Below are 19968 nucleotides of genomic sequence, written 5' to 3' on the forward strand. Positions count from 1 at the left end.
AATAGAGGTGAACCAAAGGGAGCAGGGGGAACAGCTTGGAAAAAGTGGGAACTGTGGGGAAAACTGCAGAACAGAGGGGAGCCCAAGGAGCACGGGGAAGAGATGGGAAAAATTGGGAAACAATGGAGGACAGTGCAGCTCGGAGGGGAACCAAAAGGAGCATGGGAACAGATTGGAAAAAATGTGGAGAACCATGGGGAATACTGCAGAACAGAGAAGACCCAAAGTGAGCAGAGGGAAGAACTCGGAAAAGTGGGGAACCGTGGGGAACCAAAGGGAGCGGGGGAAACAGATTGGAAAAAGTGGGGAACAGTGTGGAAAACGCAGAAGAGTGAGGAAACAAAGGGAGCAGGGGGAACAGATTGGAAAAAGTGGGGAACTGTGTGGAACACTGCAGAACATAGGGGAATTAAAGGGAACATGGAGAATAGATTGGAAAAAGTGCGGAACCGTGGCGAACACTGCAAAACAGTGGGGAACGAAAGGGAGCAGTGGGAACGGATTGGAAAAAGTTGGGAACCGTGGGAAACACTGCAGAACAGAGGGGAACGAAAGGGAGCAGGACGAACATATCGGAAAAAAGTTGAGAAGTGGGAAACACTGCAGAACAGTGGGGAATCAAAGGGAGCAGGGGGATCAGATTGGAAAAAGTGGGGAACTGTGTGGAAAAATGCAGAACAGTGGGGAACCAAAGGGAGCAGGAGGAACAGATTGGAAAAAGTCGGGAACCGTGGAGAACCCTGCAGAACAGAGGGGAACCAAAGGGAGCAGGGGTAACGGATTGGAAAATGTGGGGAACTGTATAGAAAACTGCAGAATAGAGGGGAACCAACGGGAGCAGGGGGAACAGATTGGAAAAAGTGGAAACTGTTGGGAAAACTGCAGAACACAGGGGAGCCCAAGGAGAAGGGGGAACAGATTGGAAAAAGTGGGGAACGGAGTGGAAAATGCAGAAGAGTGGAGAAACAACGGGAGCAGGGTGAACGGATTGGAAAATGTGGGGAACAGTGTGGAACACTGCAGAACAGAGGGGAATCAAAGGAAGCAGGGGGAACGGATTGGAAAAAGTGGGGAACCGTTCGGAACACTGAACAACAGAGGGGAACCAAAGGAGCACGGGGAAGAGATTGGAAAAATTGGGAAACCATGGAGGACAGTGCAGTATGGAGGGGAACCAAAGGGAGCAGGGGGAACAGATTGGAAAAAGTGGGGAACTGTGGGGAACACTGTAGAACAGAGAGGAACCAAAGAGAGCACGGCGAACAGATTGGAAAAAGTGTGGAACCGTGGGGAACACTGCAGGACAGAGGGGAACCAAAGGGAACAGGAGGTACAGGTTGTAAAAAGTGGGGAACCGTTGGCGAACACTGCAGAACAGTGGGGAACCAAAGGGAGCAGGGGGAACAGATTGCAAAAAGTGGGGAACAGTGGGGAATATTGCAGAAAAGAAGGGAAGCAAATGGAGCATGGGAACAGATTGGAAAAATCGGGGAAACGTGTGGAAAAATGTAGAACAGTGGGAAACGAAAGGGAGCAGGGACAACGGATTGGAAAAAGTGGGGAACCGTTCGGAACACTGCACAACAGAGAGGAACCAAAGGAGCACGGGGAAGAGATTGGAAAAATTGGGAAACCATGGAGGACTGTGCAGGACGGAGGGGAACCAAAGGGAGCAGGGGAAAAAGATTGGATAAAGTGGGGAACTGTGGGGAACATTGTAGAACTGAGGGGAACCAAAGAGAGCACGACGAACAGATTGGAAAAAGTGTGGAACCGTGGGGAACACTGCAGGACAGAGGGGAACCAAAGGGAACAGGAGGTACAGGTTGTAAAAAGTGGGGAACCGTTAGCGAACACTGCAGAACAGTGGGGAACCAAAGGGAGCAGGGGGAACAGATTGCAAAAGGTGGGGAACAGTGGGGAATATTGCAGAAAAGAGGGTAACCAAATGGAGCATGGGAACAGATTGGAAAAATTGGGGAACCTTGTGGAAAAATGCAGAACAGTGGGAAACCGAAGGGAGCAGGAAGAACGGATTGGAAAATGCGGGGAACCGTGGAGAGCACTGCAGTACAGAGGGGAACTAAAGGGAGCAGGGGGAACGGATTGGAAAAGTGGGGAACTGTGGGGGAAAATGCAGGACAGAGGGGAACCAAAGGGAGCAGGGGGAATGGATTGGAATAAGTGGGTAACCGTGGGGAACACTCCAGGACAGAGGGGAACCAAAGGGAGCAGGGGGAACGGTTTGGAAAAAGTGGGTAACCGTGGGGAACACTGCAGAACACTGCGGAACCAAAGGGAGCAGGGTGTACAGCTCGGAAAAGTGGGGAACCTTGGGTAACACTGCAGAATAAAGGAGAACCAAACGGAGCAGTGGGAACAGATTGGAAAAAGTGGGGAATCGTGGGGAGTTCTGCAGAACAGTGGGGAACCAAAAGGAGCAGGGGGAATGGATTGGAAAAAGTGGGGAACCGTGGACAACATTTGAGGACAGAGGGGAAACAAAGGGAGCAGGGCGAACTGATTGGAAAAAGTGGGGAAACGTGGGGAACACTGCAGGACAGAGGGGAAACAAAGGGAGCAGGGTGAAAAGTTTCGAAAGAGTGTGCACCTTGGGGAACACTGCAGAATAGAGGGGAACTAAACGGAGCATGGGGAACAGATTGGAAAAAGTGCAGAACCATGGCGAACACTGCAAAACAGTGGGGAACCAAAGGGAGCAGCGGGAACGGATTGGAAAAAGTGGGGAACCGTGGGAAACACTGCAGAACAGAGGGGAACGAAATGGAGCACGGCGAGCATATCGGAAAGAAGTTGAGAAGTGGGGAACACTGCAGGACAGAGGGGAACCAAAGGGAGCAGGGGGGGAACGGATTGGATAAAGTGGGGAACTGTGAAGAACAATGCAGACAGAGAGGAACCAAAGCGATCACGGCGAACAAATTCGAAAATAGTGGAAAAGTGGGGAATACTGCAGAACAGTGGGGAACCAAAGGGATCGGGGGAAACAGATTGGAAAAAGTGGGGAATAGTGTGGAAAAATGCAGAAGAGTGAGGAAACAAAGGGAGCAGGGGGTATACATTGGAAAAATTGTCGAACCATGGGGAACACTGAAGAACAGAGGGGACCCAAGGGAGCAGGTGGAACGGATTGGAAAAAGTGGGGAATCGCGAAGGACAATGCAGGACAGAGGGGAAAGAAAGGGCACAGGGGGAACGGATTGGAAAAAGTGGGGAACTGTGGGGAACACTGCAGAACAGAGGGGAACCAAAGGGAGCAGGGGGAACAGCTCGGAAAAGTGGGGAACCGTGGGGAACACTGCAGAATAAAGGAGAACCAAACGGAGCAGGGGGTACAGATTGGAAAAAAGTGGGATATCGTGGGGAGTTCTGCAGAACAGTGGGGAACCAAAAGGAGCAGGGGGAATGGATTCGAAAAAGTGTGCAACCTTGGGGAACACTGCAGAATAGAGGGGAACTAAACGGAGCATGGGGAACAGATTGGAAAAAGTGGGGAAACGTGGGGAACACTGCAGGACAGAGGGGAAACAAAGGGAGCAGGGTGAACAGATTCGAAAAAGTGTGCAACCTTGGGGAACACTGCAGAATAGAGGGGAACTAAACGGAGCATGGGGAACAGATTGGAAAAAGTGCAGAACCATGGCGAACACTGCAAAACAGTGGGGAACCAAAGGGAGCAGCGGGAACGGATTGGAAAAAGTGGGGAACAGTGGGAAACACTGCAGAACAGAGGGGAACGAAATGGAGCACGGCGAGCATATCGGAAAGAAGTTGAGAAGTGGGCAGCATTGCAGAACAGTGGGGAATCAAAGGGAGCAGGGGGATCAGTTTGGAAAAAGTGTGGAGCAGTGTGGAAAAATGCAGAAGAGTGGGGACCCAAAGGGAGCAGGAGGAACAGATTGGAAAAAGTCGGGAACCGTGGAGAACACTGCAGAACAGAGGGGAACAAAAGGGAGCAGGGGTAACGGATTGGAAAATGTGGGGAACTGTATGGAAAACTGCAGAATAGAGGTGAACCAAAGGGAGCAGGGGGAACAGCTTGGAAAAAGTGGGAACTGTGGGGAAAACAGTAGAACAGAGGGGAGCCCAAGGAGCAGGAGGAGCAGATTGGAAAAAGTGGGGAACGGTGTGGAAAAATGCAGAAGAGTGGAGAAACAACGGGAGCAGGGTGAACGTATTGGAAAAAGTGGGGAACTGTTTGGAACACTGCAGAACAGAGGGGAACCAAAGGAGCACGGGGAAGAGATGGGAAAAATTGGGAAACAATGGAGGACAGTGCAGCTCGGAGGGGAACCAAAAGGAGCATGGGAACAGATTGGAAAAAATGTGGAGAACCATGGGGAATACTGCAGAACAGAGAGGACCCAAAGTGAGCAGAGGGAAGAACTCGGAAAAGTGGGGAACCGTGGGGAACCAAATGGAGCGGGGGAAACAGATTGGAAAAAGTGGGGAACAGTGTGGAAAACGCAGAAGAGTGAGGAAACAAAGGGAGCAGGGGGAACAGATTGGAAAAAGTGGGGAACTGTGTGGAACACTGCAGAACATAGGGGAATTAAAGGGAACATGGAGAATAGATTGGAAAAAGTGCGGAACCGTGGCGAACACTGCAAAACAGTGGGGAACGAAAGGGAGCAGAGGGAACGGATTGGAAAAAGTTGGGAACCGTGGGAAACACTGCAGAACAGAGGGGAACGAAAGGGAGCAGCACGAACATATCGGAAAAAAGTTGAGAAGTGGGGAACACTGCAGAACAGTGGGGAATCAAAGGGAGCAGGGGGATCAGATTGGAAAAAGTGGGGAACTGTGTGGAAAAATGCAGAACAGTGGGGAACCAAAGGGAGCAGGAGGAACAGATTGGAAAAAGTCGGGAACCGTGGAGAACCCTGCAGAACAGAGGGGAACCAAAGGGAGCAGGGGTAACGGATTGGAAAATATGGGGAACTGTATAGAAAACTGCAGAATAGAGGGGAACCAACGGGAGCAGGGGGAAGAGATTGGAAAAAGTGGAAACTGTGGGGAAAACTGCAGAACACAGGGGAGCCCAAGGAGAAGGGGGAACTGATTGGAAAAAGTGGGGAACGGAGTGGAAAATGCAGAAGAGTGGAGAAACAACGGGAGCAGGGTGAACGGATTGGAAAAAGTGGGGAACAGTGTGGAACACTGCAGAACAGAGGGGAATCAAAGGAAGCAGGGGGAACGGATTGGAAAAAGTGGGGAACCGTTCGGAACACTGAACAACAGAGGGGAACCAAAGGAGTAAGGGGAAGAGATTGGAAAAATTGGGAAACCATGGAGGACAGTGCAGGACGGAGGGGAACCAAAGGGAGCAGGGGGAACAGATTGGAAAAAGTGGGGAACTGTGGGGAACACTGAAGAACAGAGGGGACCCAAGGGAGCAGGTGGAACGGATTGGAAAAAGTGGGGAATCGCGAAGGACAATGCAGGACAGAGGGGAAAGAAAGGGCACAGGGGGAACGGATTGGAAAAAGTGGGGAACTGTGGGGAACACTGCAGAACAGAGGGGAACAAAAGGGAGCAGGGGGAACAGCTCGGAAAAGTGGGGAACCGTGGGGAACACTGCAGATAAAAGGAGAACCAAACGGAGCAGGGGGAACAGATTGGAAAAAAGTGGGGTATCATGGGGAGTTCTGCAGAACAGTGGGGAACCAAAAGGAGCAGGGGGAATGGATTGGAAAAAGTGGGGAACTGTGGAGAACATTGCAGGACAGAGGGGAAACAAAGAGAGCAGGGCGAACTGATTGGAAAAAGTGGGGAAACGTGGGGAACACTGCAGGACAGAGGGGAAACAAAGGGAGCAGGGTGAACAGATTCGAAAAAGTGTGCAACCTTGGGGAACACTGCAGAATAGAGGGGAACTAAACGGAGCATGGGGAACAGATTGGAAAAAGTGCAGAACCATGGCGAACACTGCAAAACAGTGGGGAACCAAAGGGAGCAGCGGGAACGGATTGGAAAAAGTGGGGAACAGTGGGAAACACTGCAGAACAGAGGGGAACGAAATGGAGCACGGCGAGCATATCGGAAAGAAGTTGAGAAGTGGGCAGCATTGCAGAACAGTGGGGAATCAAAGGGAGCAGGGGGATCAGTTTGGAAAAAGTGTGGAGCAGTGTGGAAAAATGCAGAAGAGTGGGGACCCAAAGGGAGCAGGAGGAACAGATTGGAAAAAGTCGGGAACCGTGGAGAACACTGCAGAACAGAGGGGAACAAAAGGGAGCAGGGGTAACGGATTGGAAAATGTGGGGAACTGTATGGAAAACTGCAGAATAGAGGTGAACCAAAGGGAGCAGGGGGAACAGCTTGGAAAAAGTGGGAACTGTGGGGAAAACAGTAGAACAGAGGGGAGCCCAAGGAGCAGGAGGAGCAGATTGGAAAAAGTGGGGAACGGTGTGGAAAAATGCAGAAGAGTGGAGAAACAACGGGAGCAGGGTGAACGTATTGGAAAAAGTGGGGAACTGTTTGGAACACTGCAGAACAGAGGGGAACCAAAGGAGCACGGGGAAGAGATGGGAAAAATTGGGAAACAATGGAGGACAGTGCAGCTCGGAGGGGAACCAAAAGGAGCATGGGAACAGATTGGAAAAAATGTGGAGAACCATGGGGAATACTGCAGAACAGAGAGGACCCAAAGTGAGCAGAGGGAAGAACTCGGAAAAGTGGGGAACCGTGGGGAACCAAATGGAGCGGGGGAAACAGATTGGAAAAAGTGGGGAACAGTGTGGAAAACGCAGAAGAGTGAGGAAACAAAGGGAGCAGGGGGAACAGATTGGAAAAAGTGGGGAACTGTGTGGAACACTGCAGAACATAGGGGAATTAAAGGGAACATGGAGAATAGATTGGAAAAAGTTGGGAACCGTGGGAAACACTGCAGAACAGAGGGGAACGAAAGGGAGCAGGACGAACATATCGGAAAAAAGTTGAGAAGTGGGGAACACTGCAGAACAGTGGGGAATCAAAGGGAGCAGGGGGATCAGATTGGAAAAAGTGGGGAACTGTGTGGAAAAATGCAGAACAGTGGGGAACCAAAGGGAGCAGGAGGAACAGATTGGAAAAAGTCGGGAACCGTGGAGAACCCTGCAGAACAGAGGGGAACCAAAGGGAGCAGGGGTAACGGATTGGAAAATGTGGGGAACTGTATAGAAAACTGCGGAATAGAGGGGAACCAACGGGAGCAGGGGGAAGAGATTGGAAAAAGTGGAAACTGTGGGGAAAACTGCAGAACAGAGGGGAGCCCAAGGAGAAGGGGGAACTGATTGGAAAAAGTGGGGAACGGAGTGGAAAATGCAGAAGAGTGGAGAAACAACGGGAGCAGGGTGAACGGATTGGAAAAAGTGGGGAACAGTGTGGAACACTGCAGAACAGAGGGGAATCAAAGGAAGCAGGGGGAACGGATTGGAAAAAGTGGGGAACCGTTCGGAACACTGAACAACAGAGGGGAACCAAAGGAGTACGGGGAAGAGATTGGAAAAATTGGGAAACCATGGAGGACAGTGCAGGACGGAGGGGAACCAAAGGGAGCAGGGGGAACAGATTGGAAAAAGTGGGGAACTGTGGGGAACACTGTAGAACTGAGAGGAACCAAAGAGAGCACGGCGAACAGATTGGAAAAAGTGTGGAACCGTGGGGAACACTGAAGAGCAGAGGGGAACCAAGGGAGCAGGTGCAACGGATTGGAAAAAGTGGGGAATCGCGAAGGACAATGCAGGACAGAGGGGAAAGAAAGGGCACAGGGGGAACGGATTGGAAAAAGTGGGGAACTGTGGGGAACACTGCAGAACAGAGGGGAAACAAAGGGAGCAGGGGGAACAGCTCGGAAAAGTGGGGAACCGTGGGGAACACTGCAGAATAAAGGAGAACCAAACGGAGCAGGGGGTACAGATTGGAAAAAAGTGGGGTATCGTGGGGAGTTCTGCAGAACAGTGGGGAACCAAAAGGAGCAGGGTGAATGGATTGGAAAAAGTGGGGAACCGTGGAGAACATTGCAGGACAGAGGGGAAACAAAGAGAGCAGGGCGAACTGATTGGAAAAAGTGGGGAAACGTGGGGAACACTGCAGGACAGAGGGGAAACAAAGGGAGCAGGATGAACAGATTCGAAAAAGTGTGCAACCTTGGGGAACACTGCAGGATAGAGGGGAACTAAACGGAGCATGGGTAACAGATTGGAAAAAGTGCAGAACCATGGCGAACACTACAAAACAGTGGGGAACCAAAGGGAGCAGCGGGAACGGATTGGAAAAAGTGGGGAACCGTGGGAAACACTGCAGAACAGAGGGGAACGAAATGGAGCACGGCGAGCATATCGTAAAGAAGTTGAGAAGTGGGCAACACTGCAGAACGGTGGGGAATCAATGGGAGCAGGGGGATCAGTTTGGAAAAAGTGTGGAGCAGTGTGGAAAAATGCAGAAGATTGGGGACCCATAGAGAGCAGGAGGAACAGATTGGAAAAATTTGGGAACCGTGGAGAACACTGCAGAACAGAGGGGAACAAAAGGGAGCAGGGGTAACGGATTGGAAAATGTGGGGAACTGTATGGAAAACTGCAGAATAGAGGTGAACCAAAGGGAGCAGGGGGAACAGCTTGGAAAAAGTGGGAACTGTGGGGAAAACTGCAGAACAGAGGGGAGCCCAAGGAGCAGGGGGAGCAGATTGGAAAAAGTGGGGAACGGTGTGGAAAAATGCATCAGAGTGGAGAAACAACGGGAGCAGGGTGAACGTATTGGAAAAAGTGGGGAACTGTTTGGAACACTGCAGAACAGAGGGGAACCAAAGGAGCACGGGGAAGAGATGGGAAAAATTGAGAAACAATAGAGGACAGTGCAGCTCGGAGGGGAACCAAAAGGAGCATGGGAACAGATTGGAAAAAATGTGGAGAACCATGGGGAATACTGCAGAACAGAGAGGACCCAAAGTGAGCAGAGGGAAGAACTCGGAAAAGTGGGGAACCGTGGGGAACCAAAGGGAGCGGGGGAAACAGATTGGAAAAAGTGGGGAACAGTGTGGAAAACGCAGAAGAGTGAGGAAACAAAGGGAGCAGGGGAAACAGATTGGAAAAAGTGGGGAACTGTGTGGAACACTGCAGAACATAGGGGAATTAAAGGGAACATGGAGAAGAGATTGGAAAAAGTGCGGAACCGTGGCGAACACTGCAAAACAGTGGGGAACGAAAGGGAGCAGTGGGAACGGATTGGAAAAAGTTGGGAACCGTGGGAAACACTGCAGAACAGAGGGGAACGAAAGGGAGCAGGACGAACATATCGGAAAAAAGTTGAGAAGTGGGGAACACTGCAGAACAGTGGGGAATCAAAGGGAGCAGGGGGATCAGATTGGAAAAAGTGGGGAACTGTGTGGAAAAATGCAGAACAGTGGGGAACCAAAGGGAGCAGGAGGAACAGATTGGAAAAAGTCGGGAACCATGGAGAACCCTGCAGAACAGAGGGGAACCAAAGGGAGCAGGGGTAATGGATTGTAAAATGTGGGGAACTGTATAGAAAACTGCAGAATAGAGGGGAACCAACGGGAGCAGGGGGAACAGATTGGGAAAAGTGGGGAACGGTGTGGAAAATGCAGAAGAGTGGAGAAACAACGGGAGCAGGGTGAACGGATTGGAAAAAGTGGGGAACAGTGTGGAATACTGCAGAACAGAGGGAAATCAAAGGAAGCAGGGGGAAAGGATTGGAAAAAGTGGGGAACCGTTCGGAACACTGAACAACAGAGGGGAACCAAAGGAGCACGGGGAAGAGATTGGAAAAATTGGGAAACCATGGAGGACAGTGCAGGACGGAGGGGAACCAAAGGAAGCAGGGGGAACAGATTGGAAAAAGTGGGGAACTGTGGGGAACACTGTAGAACAGAGAGGAACCAAAGAGAGCACGGCGAACAGATTGGAAAAAGTGTGGAACCGTGGGGAACACTGCTGGACAGAGGGGAACCAAAGGGAGCAGGGGGAACAGATTGCAGAAAGTGGGGAACAGTGGGAAATATTGCAGAAAAGAGGGGAAGCAAATGGAGCATGGGAACAGATTGGAAAAATCGGGGAAACGTGTGGAAAAATGTAGAACAGTGGGAAACCAAAGGGAGAAGGGAGAACGGATTGGAAAATGTGGGGAACTGTGGGGAGCACTGCAGTACAGAGGGGAACTAAAGGGAGCAAAGGAACGGATTGGAAAAGTGGGGAAATATGGGGGAAAATGCAGGACAGAGGGGAACCAAAGGGAGCAGGGGGAACAGTTTGGAAAAAGTGGGTAACCGTGGGGAACACTGCAGAACACTGCGGAACCAAAGGGAGCAGGGGGAACAGCTCGGAAAAGTGGGGAACCGTGGGGAACACTGCAGAATAAAGGAGAACCAAACGGAGCAGGGGGAACATATTGGAAAAAGTGGGGAATCGTGGGGAGTTCTGCAGAACAGTGGGGAACCAAAAGGAGCAGGGGGAATGGATTGGAAAAAGTGGGGAACAGTGGGGAATATTGCAGAAAAGAGGGGAAGCAAATGGAGCATGGGAACAGATTGGAAAAATCGGGGAACCGTGTGGAAAAATGCAGAACAGTGGGAAACCAAAGGGAGCAGGGAGAACGGATAGGAAAATGTGGGGAACCGTGCGGAACACTGCAGGACAGAGGGGAACCAAAGGGAACAGGAGGTACAGGTTGTAAAAAGTGGGGAATCGTTAGCGAACACTGCAGAACAGTGGGGAACCAAAGGGAGCAGGGTGAACAGCTCGGAAAAGTGGGGAACCTTGGGTAACACTGCAGAATAAAGGAGAACCAAACGGAGCAGTGGGAACAGATTGGAAAAAGTGGGGAATCGTGGGGAGTTCTGCAGAACAGTGGGGAACCAAAAGGAGCAGGGGGAATGGATTGGAAAAAGTGGGGAACCGTGGACAACATTTGAGGACAGAGGGGAAACAAAGGGAGCAGGGCGAACTGATTGGAAAAAGTGGGGAAACGTGGGGAACACTGCAGGACAGAGGGGAAACAAAGGGAGCAGGGTGAAAAGTTTCGAAAGAGTGTGCACCTTGGGGAACACTGCAGAATAGAGGGGAACTAAACGGAGCATGGGGAACAGATTGGAAAAAGTGCAGAACCATGGCGAACACTGCAAAACAGTGGGGAACCAAAGGGAGCAGCGGGAACGGATTGGAAAAAGTGGGGAACCGTGGGAAACACTGCAGAACAGAGGGGAACGAAATGGAGCACGGCGAGCATATCGGAAAGAAGTTGAGAAGTGGGGAACACTGCAGGACAGAGGGGAACCAAAGGGAGCAGGGGGGGAACGGATTGGATAAAGTGGGGAACTGTGAAGAACAATGCAGACAGAGAGGAACCAAAGCGATCACGGCGAACAAATTCGAAAATAGTGGAAAAGTGGGGAATACTGCAGAATAGTGGGGAACCAAAGGGATCGGGGGAAACAGATTGGAAAAAGTGGGGAACAGTGTATAAAAATGCAGAAGCTTGAAGAAACAAAGGGAGCATGGGGTATACATTGGAAAAATTGTGGAACCATGGGGAACACTGAAGAGCAGAGGGGAACCAAGGGAGCAGGTGCAACGGATTGGAAAAAGTGGGGAATCGCGAAGGACAATGCAGGACAGAGGGGAAAGAAAGGGCACAGGGGGAACGGATTGGAAAAAGTGGGGAACTGTGGGGAACACTGCAGAACAGAGGGGAACCAAAGGGAGCAGGGGGAACAGCTCGGAAAAGTGGGGAACCGTTGGGAACACTGCAGAATAAAGGAGAACCAAACGGAGCAGGGGGTACAGATTGGAAAAAAGTGGGGTATCGTGGGGAGTTCTGCAGAACAGTGGGGAACCAAAAGGAGCAGGGGGAATGGATTCGAAAAAGTGTGCAACCTTGGGGAACACTGCAGAATAGAGGGGAACTAAACGGAGCATGGGGAACAGATTGGAAAAAGTGGGGAAACGTGGGGAACACTGCAGGACAGAGGGGAAACAAAGGGAGCAGGGTGAACAGATTCGAAAAAGTGTGCAACCTTGGGGAACACTGCAGAATAGAGGGGAACTAAACGGAGCATGGGGAACAGATTGGAAAAAGTGCAGAACCATGGCGAACACTACAAAACAGTGGGGAACCAAAGGGAGCAGCGGGAACGGATTGGAAAAAGTGGGGAACCGTGGGAAACACTGCAGAACAGAGGGGAACGAAATGGAGCACGGCGAGCATATCGTAAAGAAGTTGAGAAGTGGGCAACACTGCAGAACGGTGGGGAATCAAAGGGAGCAGGGGGATCAGTTTGGAAAAAGTGTGGAGCAGTGTGGAAAAATGCAGAAGAGTGGGGACCCAAAGGGAGCAGGAGGAACAGATTGGAAAAATTCGGGAACCGTGGAGAACACTGCAGAACAGAGGGGAACAAAAGGGAGCAGGGGTAACGGATTGGAAAATGTGGGGAACTGTATGAAAAACTGCAGAATAGAGGTGAACCAAAGGGAGCAGGGGGAACAGCTTGGAAAAAGTGGGAACTGTGGGGAAAACTGCAGAACAGAGGGGAGCCCAAGGAGCAGGGGGAGCAGATTGGAAAAAGTGGGGAACGGTGTGGAAAAATGCATAAGAGTGGAGAAACAACGGGAGCAGGGTGAACGTATTGGAAAAAGTGGGGAACTGTTTGGAACACTGCAGAACAGAGGGGAACCAAAGGAGCACGGGGAAGAGATGGGAAAAATTGGGAAACAATGGAGGACAGTGCAGCTCGGAGGGGAACCAAAAGGAGCATGGGAACAGATTGGAAAAAATGTGGAGAACCATGGGGAATACTGCAGAACAGAGAAGACCCAAAGTGAGCAGAGGGAAGAACTCGGAAAAGTGGGGAACCGTGGGGAACCAAAGGGAGCGGGGGAAACAGATTGGAAAAAGTGGGGAACAGTGTGGAAAACGCAGAAGAGTGAGGAAACAAAGGAAGCAGGGGGAACAGATTGGAAAAAGTGGGGAACTGTGTGGAACACTGCAGAACATAGGGGAATTAAAGGGAACATGGAGAATAGATTGGAAAAAGTGCGGAACCGTGGCGAACACTGCAAAACAGTGGGGAACGAAAGGGAGCAGTGGGAACGGATTGGAAAAAGTTGGGAACCGTGGGAAACACTGCAGAACAGAGGGGAACGAAAGGGAGCAGGACGAACATATCGGAAAAAAGTTGAGAAGTGGGAAACACTGCAGAACAGTGGGGAATCAAAGGGAGCAGGGGGATCAGATTGGAAAAAGTGGGGAACTGTGTGGAAAAATGCAGAACAGTGGGGAACCAAAGGGAGCAGGAGGAACAGATTGGAAAAAGTCGGGAACCGTGGAGAACCCTGCAGAACAGAGGGGAACCAAAGGGAGCAGGGGTAACGGATTGGAAAATGTGGGGAACTGTATAGAAAACTGCAGAATAGATGGGAACCAACGGGAGCAGGGGGAACAGATTGGAAAAAGTGGAAACTGTGGGGAAAACTGCAGAACAGAGGGGAGCCCAAGGAGAAGGGGGAACAGATTGGAAAAAGTGGGGAACGGAGTGGAAAATGCAGAAGAGTGGAGAAACAACGGGAGCAGGGTGAACGGATTGGAAAATGTGGGGAACAGTGTGGAACACTGCAGAACAGAGGGGAATCAAAGGAAGCAGGGGGAACGGATTGGAAAAAGTGGGGAACCGTTCGGAACACTGAACAACAGAGGGGAACCAAAGGAGCACGGGGAAGAGATTGGAAAAATTGGGAAACCATGGAGGACAGTGCAGTATGGAGGGGAACCAAAGGGAGCAGGGGGAACAGATTGGAAAAAGTGGGGAACTGTGGGGAACACTGTAGAACAGAGAGGAACCAAAGGGAGCAGGGTGAACAGATTGGAAAAAGTGTGCAACCTTGGGGAACACTGCAGAATAGAGGGGAACTAAACGGAGCATGGGGAACAGATTGGAAAAAGTGCAGAACCATGGCGAACACTACAAAACAGTGGGGAACCAAAGGGAGCAGCGGGAACGGATTGGAAAAAGTGGGGAACCGTGGGAAACACTGCAGAACAGAGGGGAACGAAATGGAGCACGGCGAGCATATCGTAAAGAAGTTGAGAAGTGGGCAACACTGCAGAACGGTGGGGAATCAAAGGGAGCAGGGGGATCAGTTTGGAAAAAGTGTGGAGCAGTGTGGAAAAATGCAGAAGAGTGGGGACCCAAAGGGAGCAGGAGGAACAGATTGGAAAAATTCGGGAACCGTGGAGAACACTGCAGAACAGAGGGGAACAAAAGGGAGCAGGGGTAACGGATTGGAAAATGTGGGGAACTGTATGAAAAACTGCAGAATAGAGGTGAACCAAAGGGAGCAGGGGGAACAGCTTGGAAAAAGTGGGAACTGTGGGGAAAACTGCAGAACAGAGGGGAGCCCAAGGAGCACGGGGAAGAGATGGGAAAAATTGGGAAACAATGGAGGACAGTGCAGCTCGGAGGGGAACCAAAAGGAGCATGGGAACAGATTGGAAAAAATGTGGAGAACCATGGGGAATACTGCAGAACAGAGAAGACCCAAAGTGAGCAGAGGGAAGAACTCGGAAAAGTGGGGAACCGTGGGGAACCAAAGGGAGCGGGGGAAACAGATTGGAAAAAGTGGGGAACAGTGTGGAAAACGCAGAAGAGTGAGGAAACAAAGGGAGCAGGGGGAACAGATTGGAAAAAGTGGGGAACTGTGTGGAACACTGCAGAACATAGGGGAATTAAAGGGAACATGGAGAATAGATTGGAAAAAGTGCGGAACCGTGGCGAACACTGCAAAACAGTGGGGAACGAAAGGGAGCAGTGGGAACGGATTGGAAAAAGTTGGGAACCGTGGGAAACACTGCAGAACAGAGGGGAACGAAAGGGAGCAGGACGAACATATCGGAAAAAAGTTGAGAAGTGGGAAACACTGCAGAACAGTGGGGAATCAAAGGGAGCAGGGGGATCAGATTGGAAAAAGTGGGGAACTGTGTGGAAAAATGCAGAACAGTGGGGAACCAAAGGGAGCAGGAGGAACAGATTGGAAAAAGTCGGGAACCGTGGAGAACCCTGCAGAACAGAGGGGAACCAAAGGGAGCAGGGGTAACGGATTGGAAAATGTGGGGAACTGTATAGAAAACTGCAGAATAGAGGGGAACCAACGGGAGCAGGGGGAACAGATTGGAAAAAGTGGAAACTGTGGGGAAAACTGCAGAACACAGGGGAGCCCAAGGAGAAGGGGGAACAGATTGGAAAAAGTGGGGAACGGAGTGGAAAATGCAGAAGAGTGGAGAAACAACGGGAGCAGGGTGAACGGATTGGAAAATGTGGGGAACAGTGTGGAACACTGCAGAACAGAGGGGAATCAAAGGAAGCAGGGGGAACGGATTGGAAAAAGTGGGGAACCGTTCGGAACACTGAACAACAGAGGGGAACCAAAGGAGCACGGGGAAGAGATTGGAAAAATTGGGAAACCATGGAGGACAGTGCAGTATGGAGGGGAACCAAAGGGAGCAGGGGGAACAGATTGGAAAAAGTGGGGAACTGTGGGGAACACTGTAGAACAGAGAGGAACCAAAGAGAGCACGGCGAACAGATTGGAAAAAGTGTGGAACCGTGGGGAACACTGCAGGACAGAGGGGAACCAAAGGGAACAGGAGGTACAGGTTGTAAAAAGTGGGGAACCGTTGGCGAACACTGCAGAACAGTGGGGAACCAAAGGGAGCAGGGGGAACAGATTGCAAAAAGTGGGGAACAGTGGGGAATATTGCAGAAAAGAAGGGAAGCAAATGGAGCATGGGAACAGATTGGAAAAATCGGGGAAACGTGTGGAAAAATGTAGAACAGTGGGAAACGAAAGGGAGCAGGGACAACGGATTGGAAAAAGTGGGGAACCGTTCGGAACACTGCACAACAGAGAGGAACCAAAGGAGCACGGGGAAGAGATTGGAAAAATTGGGAAACCATGGAGGACAGTGCAGGACGGAGGGGAACCAAAGGGAGCAGGGGAAAAAGATTGGATAAAGTGGGGAACCGTGGGGAACATTGTAGAACTGAGGGGAACCAAAGAGAGCACGACGAACAGATTGGAAAAAGTGTGGAACCGTGGGGAACACTGCAGGACAGAGGGGAACCAAAGGGAACAGGAGGTACAGGTTGTAAAAAGTGGGGAACCGTTAGCGAACACTGCAGAACAGTGGGGAACCAAAGGGAGCAGGGGGAACAGATTGCAAAAGGTGGGGAACAGTGGGGAATATTGCAGAAAAGAGGGTAACCAAATGGAGCATGGGAACAGATTGGAAAAATTGGGGAACCTTGTGGAAAAATGCAGAACAGTGGGAAACCGAAGGGAGCAGGAAGAACGGATTGGAAAATGCGGGGAACCGTGGAGAGCACTGCAGTACAGAGGGGAACTAAAGGGAGCAGGGGGAACGGATTGGAAAAGTGGGGAACTGTGGGGGAAAATGCAGGACAGAGGGGAACCAAAGGGAGCAGGGGGAATGGATTGGAATAAGTGGGTAACCGTGGGGAACACTCCAGGACAGAGGGGAACCAAAGGGAGCAGGGGGAACGGTTTGGAAAAAGTGGGTAACCGTGGGGAACACTGCAGAACACTGCGGAACCAAAGGGAGCAGGGTGAACAGCTCGGAAAAGTGGGGAACCTTGGGTAACACTGCAGAATAAAGGAGAACCAAATGGAGCAGTGGGAACAGATTGGAAAAAGTGGGGAATCGTGGGGAGTTCTGCAGAACAGTGGGGAACCAAAAGGAGCAGGGGGAATGGATTGGAAAAAGTGGGGAACCGTGGACAACATTTGAGGACAGAGGGGAAACAAAGGGAGCAGGGCGAACTGATTGGAAAAAGTGGGGAAACGTGGGGAACACTGCAGGACAGAGGGGAAACAAAGGGAGCAGGGTGAAAAGTTTCGAAAGAGTGTGCACCTTGGGGAACACTGCAGAATAGAGGGGAACTAAACGGAGCATGGGGAACAGATTGGAAAAAGTGCAGAACCATGGCGAACACTGCAAAACAGTGGGGAACCAAAGGGAGCAGCGGGAACGGATTGGAAAAAGTGGGGAACCGTGGGAAACACTGCAGAACAGAGGGGAACGAAATGGAGCACGGCGAGCATATCGGAAAGAAGTTGAGAAGTGGGGAACACTGCAGGACAGAGGGGAACCAAAGGGAGCAGGGGGGGAACGGATTGGATAAAGTGGGGAACTGTGAAGAACAATGCAGACAGAGAGGAACCAAAGCGATCACGGCGAACAAATTCGAAAATAGTGGAAAAGTGGGGAATACTGCAGAACAGTGGGGAACCAAAGGGATCGGGGGAAACAGATTGGAAAAAGTGGGGAATAGTGTGGAAAAATGCAGAAGAGTGAGGAAACAAAGGGAGCAGGGGGTATACATTGGAAAAATTGTCGAACCATGGGGAACACTGAAGAACAGAGGGGACCCAAGGGAGCAGGTGGAACGGATTGGAAAAAGTGGGGAATCGCGAAGGACAATGCAGGACAGAGGGGAAAGAAAGGGCACAGGGGGAACGGATTGGAAAAAGTGGGGAACTGTGGGGAACACTGCAGAACAGAGGGGAACCAAAGGGAGCAGGGGGAACAGCTCGGAAAAGTGGGGAACCGTGGGGAACACTGCAGAATAAAGGAGAACCAAACGGAGCAGGGGGTACAGATTGGAAAAAAGTGGGGTATCGTGGGGAGTTCTGCAGAACAGTGGGGAACCAAAAGGAGCAGGGGGAATGGATTCGAAAAAGTGTGCAACCTTGGGGAACACTGCAGAATAGAGGGGAACTAAACGGAGCATGGGGAACAGATTGGAAAAAGTGGGGAAACGTGGGGAACACTGCAGGACAGAGGGGAAACAAAGGGAGCAGGGTGAACAGATTCGAAAAAGTGTGCAACCTTGGGGAACACTGCAGAATAGAGGGGAACTAAACGGAGCATGGGGAACAGATTGGAAAAAGTGCAGAACCATGGCGAACACTGCAAAACAGTGGGGAACCAAAGGGAGCAGCGGGAACGGATTGGAAAAAGTGGGGAACAGTGGGAAACACTGCAGAACAGAGGGGAACGAAATGGAGCACGGCGAGCATATCGGAAAGAAGTTGAGAAGTGGGCAGCATTGCAGAACAGTGGGGAATCAAAGGGAGCAGGGGGATCAGTTTGGAAAAAGTGTGGAGCAGTGTGGAAAAATGCAGAAGAGTGGGGACCCAAAGGGAGCAGGAGGAACAGATTGGAAAAAGTCGGGAACCGTGGAGAACACTGCAGAACAGAGGGGAACAAAAGGGAGCAGGGGTAACGGATTGGAAAATGTGGGGAACTGTATGGAAAACTGCAGAATAGAGGTGAACCAAAGGGAGCAGGGGGAACAGCTTGGAAAAAGTGGGAACTGTGGGGAAAACAGTAGAACAGAGGGGAGCCCAAGGAGCAGGAGGAGCAGATTGGAAAAAGTGGGGAACGGTGTGGAAAAATGCAGAAGAGTGGAGAAACAACGGGAGCAGGGTGAACGTATTGGAAAAAGTGGGGAACTGTTTGGAACACTGCAGAACAGAGGGGAACCAAAGGAGCACGGGGAAGAGATGGGAAAAATTGGGAAACAATGGAGGACAGTGCAGCTCGGAGGGGAACCAAAAGGAGCATGGGAACAGATTGGAAAAAATGTGGAGAACCATGGGGAATACTGCAGAACAGAGAGGACCCAAAGTGAGCAGAGGGAAGAACTCGGAAAAGTGGGGAACCGTGGGGAACCAAATGGAGCGGGGGAAACAGATTGGAAAAAGTGGGGAACAGTGTGGAAAACGCAGAAGAGTGAGGAAACAAAGGGAGCAGGGGGAACAGATTGGAAAAAGTGGGGAACTGTGTGGAACACTGCAGAACATAGGGGAATTAAAGGGAACATGGAGAATAGATTGGAAAAAGTGCGGAACCGTGGCGAACACTGCAAAACAGTGGGGAACGAAAGGGAGCAGAGGGAACGGATTGGAAAAAGTTGGGAACCGTGGGAAACACTGCAGAACAGAGGGGAACGAAAGGGAGCAGCACGAACATATCGGAAAAAAGTTGAGAAGTGGGGAACACTGCAGAACAGTGGGGAATCAAAGGGAGCAGGGGGATCAGATTGGAAAAAGTGGGGAACTGTGTGGAAAAATGCAGAACAGTGGGGAACCAAAGGGAGCAGGAGGAACAGATTGGAAAAAGTCGGGAACCGTGGAGAACCCTGCAGAACAGAGGGGAACCAAAGGGAGCAGGGGTAACGGATTGGAAAATGTGGGGAACTGTATAGAAAACTGCAGAATAGAGGGGAACCAACGGGAGCAGGGGGAAGAGATTGGAAAAAGTGGAAACTGTGGGGAAAACTGCAGAACACAGGGGAGCCCAAGGAGAAGGGGGAACTGATTGGAAAAAGTGGGGAACGGAGTGGAAAATGCAGAAGAGTGGAGAAACAACGGGAGCAGGGTGAACGGATTGGAAAAAGTGGGGAACAGTGTGGAACACTGCAGAACAGAGGGGAATCAAAGGAAGCAGGGGGAACGGATTGGAAAAAGTGGGGAACCGTTCGGAACACTGAACAACAGAGGGGAACCAAAGGAGTAAGGGGAAGAGATTGGAAAAATTGGGAAACCATGGAGGACAGTGCAGGACGGAGGGGAACCAAAGGGAGCAGGGGGAACAGATTGGAAAAAGTGGGGAACTGTGGGGAACACTGAAGAACAGAGGGGACCCAAGGGAGCAGGTGGAACGGATTGGAAAAAGTGGGGAATCGCGAAGGACAATGCAGGACAGAGGGGAAAGAAAGGGCACAGGGGGAACGGATTGGAAAAAGTGGGGAACTGTGGGGAACACTGCAGAACAGAGGGGAACAAAAGGGAGCAGGGGGAACAGCTCGGAAAAGTGGGGAACCGTGGGGAACACTGCAGATAAAAGGAGAACCAAACGGAGCAGGGGGAACAGATT

The sequence above is a fragment of the Narcine bancroftii genome, chromosome 3, assembly GCF_036971445.1.
Source record: "Narcine bancroftii isolate sNarBan1 chromosome 3, sNarBan1.hap1, whole genome shotgun sequence".
NCBI lineage: Eukaryota > Metazoa > Chordata > Chondrichthyes > Torpediniformes > Narcinidae > Narcine > Narcine bancroftii.